The 5747-nt window shown below is 46.8% G+C and overlaps 1 pseudogene; it reads right to left on the bottom strand.

Annotated features, from left to right (window-relative positions):
• Positions 1-3987: 3987 nt before the first annotated feature.
• On the bottom strand, positions 3988-4126 carry LOC125533313 (annotated as a pseudogene).
• Between the last annotated feature and the right edge of the window lie 1621 nt (positions 4127-5747).

Below are 5747 nucleotides of genomic sequence, written 5' to 3'. Positions count from 1 at the left end.
TGGACTACACCCAAATGATTTCAGTTGTGGCATTTGCTAGTGCTTTATATTCTACTTCTGTACTTAACCTGGAGACTGTAGCTTGCTTTCTAGCACGCCAGGAGATCAAGTTAGGCCCAAAAAATATTGCAAAGCCACAAGTTGAACGCCTGTCATCCAGGCATCCTGCCCAGTCAGAGTCACAAAAAGCACTGGCATGGGTAGAAGATGATCTGCTGAAGTTGAGCCCAATACTCAAACTATTTTTGACATATCTTACTATACATTTTGCAGCAGTCAAATGAACAGTAGCGGGTGCATGAAGGAACCGACATACTTTGTTGACAGCAAAAGAAATATCAGGTCTGGTGAGAGTAAGGTATTGAAGTGCTCCTACCAAACTTCTGTATTTTGTGCTGTCTTCTTGACTCAGAGGTGTACCTTATGTAAGAGATAACTTTTCTGAGCTGGAGAATGGAGTGGGTGTGGGTTTACAACCTTGCAGGCCAGCCTTATTGACTAGGCCAGTAGCATATTTTTCTTGAGAGGGATGAAGTCCATCCTTGTGCTTCTTTACCTCAATTCCAAGAAAATAATGCAAGTCTCCAAGGTCATTTAGAGCAAAATCTGCCCCAAGTCTTTCAACAGTCCTGTGATTGCTTCATCAAATGAACTTTTCACAATAATATCATCAACATATATGACGACAAATATGCATGTGTTGGACTTGTTGTAAATAAACAATGAGGTGTCAAACTTGGAAGGAATAAAGCCAAGTGTTTGCATTTTATGACAGAGACGAGAATACCAAGCCCTTGGAGCTTGCTTTAGACCATATAGTGCCTTATCAAGTTTGCACACGTAAGAGGGAGCACTTTTACTTTCAAACCCAGGAGGTTGTTTCATGTACACTTCCTCTTCTAGAACACCGTGAAGGAACGCGTTCTGTACGTCTAGCTGTCTGAGACTCCAGCCCCTGGTAATAGCAATAGACAAGACAAGGCGAATAGTTGCAGCTTTTACAACAGGACTAAATGTGTCCTCATAGTCTATACCATATCGTTGTTTGAAGCCTTTTGCAACAAGTCTAGCCTTGTATCGATCAATAGTTCCATCAGACTTTCATTTAATCCGAAATACCCACTTGCAATCAATCAAGTTTTTACCTTGCTGTGGAGGAACTAAATGCCATGTCTTATTTTTCTTTAGTGCCATAAATTCTTCATTCATTGCTTTTTGCCACCGTTCATCACCAAGAGCTTCTTCAAGTGTGTTTGGTTCACCAAGTTCACTTGTAGAACAAATCATACCGTATTTGGTTATATGCTTGTAATTAACAGGTTGTATTACCCCTTTTTGAAGTCTTGTACGACGTGGTGATGAGGTGATTTGCGGTGTAGCCACAGAGGATCCTGCAGGCTAAACAGGAGTCGCCGTTGCCGATCCCGAGAGGGATTCGCTGGCGCTTCAGTCAAATCTGCAAGGTTTGGATCTTCTGTGGCAGGTGTTGTCGATGGATCCGCAGCAGCATCCGCAGAAGATCGCAACGGAGAGGGCATCTCATCATTGCCGCGATCAGCCTCGGATCATGCGCGTCATGATGGCGTATCCGCCTCGGATCGCGTGTGTCGGGTGACTGGGCCCAGCGCCAGGGCGCTGCTCCTGCTCTTGGCCCCACTCCTGTCGGGCGGACCGGGACGCGCCGCGTGTAGTGCTGTGGATGGACGCCGAACCGTGCGCCTCGCAACGGAGAGGGCATCTCATCATTGCCGCGATCAGCCTCGGATCATGCGCGTCATGATGGCGTATCCGCCTTGGATCGCGTGTGTCGGGTGACTGGGCCCAGCGCCAGGGCGCTGCTCCTGCTCTTGGCCCCACTCCTGTCGGGCGGACCGGGACGCGCCGCGTGTAGTGCTGTGGATGGACGCCGAACCGTGCGCCGCCCAGGCCAGCCGTGAGGGGCCGCATGTCAGGCGGGGATTGGCACGGAGGTGGAGACACACCTCGGCCGGTGGAAGGCGACCGAGCGGCATGCCTGGAGCAAGCAGAGCGGAGCGGGGTCCTGGCGCGCCTGACGCGTCTGCGCCTGTGGATCCCGAGGGAGATCCGGTATGCTGCTGCTGAATAGATCCCGAGGAGGATCTGCCTCCCGTCTCGTGACACATAAAATGTCGCCCTGATGAGGCGTTTTTTCACCGTTTTCTTCACCACTTGCGTCATTTTCTCCTGTTTCATCACAAAACTCAAGTGTGCCATTAGTAAGAGGATGTGTCAACAGTTGATCATCATTGTTTAGTCCCCCTTGATCAAGGCCGGAGAGATGAGGAGGTAGGAGGAGAATTTCCTTATGAAGAAGGGCGCCGACATTTGGGTGGAGATCAGCAAAGGGAAACTTTGTTTCATCAAACACGACATCCCCAGAGATATAGAAGCAACCAGTGGAGACATCGAGGCATTTGACACCTTTGTGTTGGGCGCTATATCCTAGAAAAACACACTGTTTTGAACGAAACATAAGCTTGCATTTGTTGTATGGGTGAAGATTGGGCCAACATGCACACACGAAGACTCGAAGAGATTTGTAGTCGGGTTTAGTCTGGAGGAGTCGTTCTAGTGGAGTTTCATTATTGATGACACGACTACGAAGCATGTTGATGATATGGACGGCGGTGAGAAAGGCCTCATCCCAAAACTTGAGGGGCATGGATGTGCCAGCTAGGAGGGCTTACCCAACCTCAACTATATGTTTGTGCTTGCGTTCAGCAGAGCCATTTTGTTGATGAGCATGTGGGCATGACACATGGTGTGATATGCCAAGGGTTTGAAAGAAGGAGTTTAATTTTTCGTACCCCCCCCCTAATCAGATTGTACTGCAATGATCTTTCTATCGAATTTTCATTCAACTAGAGCTTGGAAGTTTTGGAAAACTTGAAAGACATCAGACCTTTTCTTAAGAAGACAGATCCAAGAAAATTTACTTTAGTCATCTAAGAAGCTCACATAATAAGTGTGTCTACCAACAGAACTAGGGGCAGGACCGCAAACATCGGAGAAGATTAATTGCAAAGGTTTTGTAGAAACACTAGTAGATATTGGATACGGCAATTGATGGCTTTTAGCTCGTTGACAAGAATCACAAATGGTTTCAAGATCACACTCACCAACATACGGGAGCTCATTATTCCTAAGTAATTTTTCAACTAAAGAGAAAGCAGCATGTCCTAATCGATCGTGCCACCATGTTGACGAGAGATTGGCAACACCATAGGCTTGTTTTTTTAATAATCTTCGCCACCGGAGGGAAGGAACGGGTAGAGCCCTCGAACACATCTACCTCGATAGAGGATTTTGTTTGTTGCCTGATCCTTGATCAAGAAAAAATAAGGATGAAACTCAAGAAAGACATGGTTGTCAATGGCAATTCTATGAACAGAAAGAAGATTCTTATCGGCACTAGGGACATGAAAAATTTTCTTTAGATGAATTTTACGATGAGGGGTACTAAAAAACGAGTGACCAACGTGATTGATCCTCATACCTTCACCGTTGGCAGTGTAGATTTGATCTTTGCCACGGTATTTTTCCTTCATAGTGACCTTCTCGAGCTCGTTGGTGATGTGATTGGTGGCGCCACTATCAAAATACTACTTCGTGTCAACACCGTAGGAGCCATCCGCAGCCGCAGCAACTTTTTCGTCGTCTTGGGAGGAGTCATCATCTTCCTCATAGCGGTACCAGCAGTCTTTTGTCGTGTGTCCGAGCTTGCCACAAATCTGATAGCGGGGCGCGTTCGTGCGAGACCTGTTGGAGCCGCCGCCACGGCAAGGCTTGGAGTTCGTGGAGCGGCCGTTGCAGGAGTTGGAGGAGCCAACACCGTTGTTGTTGCCTCCTGACCGCCCCTTGTTGCGGGGAGATCCATGCGAGCGAGGGCCGCCGCCGCAACCGCGAGAGGCAGCATTGGCAGAGGACTTGAAGCTGCCGAAGAGCCATGGAATTGGGCCATGCGCTGATCGAAGTTACTCAGCATGGCATAGAGCTCGTCGAGGGTGATAGCCGTGACGCGGGCGTCGAGGGTAGAGACGAGCGGCTGGTAGTCGACGTCCAGCCCGTGGAGGATCTATGAGATCAACTCATCATCCTGGATAGGCTTGCTGGCGGCAGCGAGTTCATTCAGCGAGGCCTGATACATCTCCAACTGTATCTATAATTTTTGATTGCTCCATGCTATATTATCTACTGTTTTGGACTATATTGGGCTTTATTTTCCACTTTTATATTATTTTTGGGACTAACCTATTAATCGGAGGCCCAGCCCAGAATTGCTGTTTTTTTTTGCCTATTTCAGTGTTTCGAAGAAACGGAATATCAAACGGAGTCCAAACGGAATAAAACCTTCGGGAACGTGATTTTCTCACCGAATGTGATCCAGGATACTTGGACCCTACTCCAAGGAGTCAAAGAGGAGGTCATGAGGGTGGGGGGCGCCCCCCTAGGGCGCGCCCCCTGCCTCATGGGCCCCTCAATGCTCCACCGACGTACTCCTTCCTCCTATATATACCTACGTACCCCCAAACGATCATAAGAGGAGCCAAAAACCTAATTCCACCGCCGCAACTTTCTGTATCCACGAGATCCCATCTTGGGGCCTGTTCCGGAGCTCCGACGGAAGAGGGCCGTCATCATGGAGGGCTTCTACATCATCCTAGCCTCTCTGATGAAGTGTGAGTAGTTTACCTCAGACCTTCGGGTCCATAGTTAGTAGCTAGATGGCTTCTTCTCTCTCTTTGAATCTCAATACAAAGTTCTCCCCCTCTCTTGTGGAGATCTATTCGATGTAATCTTCTTTTTGCGGTGTGTTTGTTGAGACCGATGAATTGTGGGTTTATGATCAAGTCTGTCTATGAATAATATTTGAATCTTCTCTGAATTCTTTTATGTATGATTGGTTATCTTTGCAAGTCTCTTCGAATTATCCGTTTGGTTTGGCCAACTAGATTGGTAGTTCTTGCCATGGAAGAAGTGCTTAGCTTTGAGTTCGATCTTGCGGTGTCCTTTTCCAGTGACAGAAGGGGCAGCAAGGCACGTATTGTATCGTTGCCATCGAGGATAACAAGATGTGGTTTATTTCATATTGCATGAATTTATCTCTCTACATCATGTCATCTTGCTTAAGGCGTTACTCTGTTTTTAACTTAATACTCTAGATGCATGCTGGATAGTGGTCGATGAGTGGAGTAATAGTAGTAGATGCAGAATCGTTTCGATCTACTTGTCACGGACGTGATGCCTATATACATGATCATGCCTAGATATTCTCATAACTATACTCAATTCTGTCAATTGCTCAACAGTAATTTGTTCACCCACCGTAGAATACTTATGCTCTTGAGAGAAGCCACTAGTGAAACTCTATGGCCCCCTGGTCTATTCTCATCATATCAATCTCCATCACTTTAATCTTGCTTTGTTTTTACTTTGCCTTTACTTTTTATTTTGCATCTGTTACGCCCCCGATTTGACCGTACACTAATCATACACGCAAATGTGTACGATCAAGATCAAGGACTCACGGGAAGATATCACAACACAACTCTAGACACAAATTAAAATAATACAAGCTTTATATTACAAGCCAGGGGCCTCGAGGGCTCGAATACATAAGCTCGAAAACACAAGAGTCAGCGGAAGCAACAATATCTGAGTACAGACATGAGCTAAACAAGGTTGCCTTAAGAAGGCTAGCACAAAAGCAGCAACGATCGAAAAGG

This window comes from Triticum urartu, chromosome 1 (assembly GCF_003073215.2).
Source record: "Triticum urartu cultivar G1812 chromosome 1, Tu2.1, whole genome shotgun sequence".
NCBI lineage: Eukaryota > Viridiplantae > Streptophyta > Magnoliopsida > Poales > Poaceae > Triticum > Triticum urartu.
This window is presented reverse-complemented; position numbering and strand designations above follow the sequence as displayed.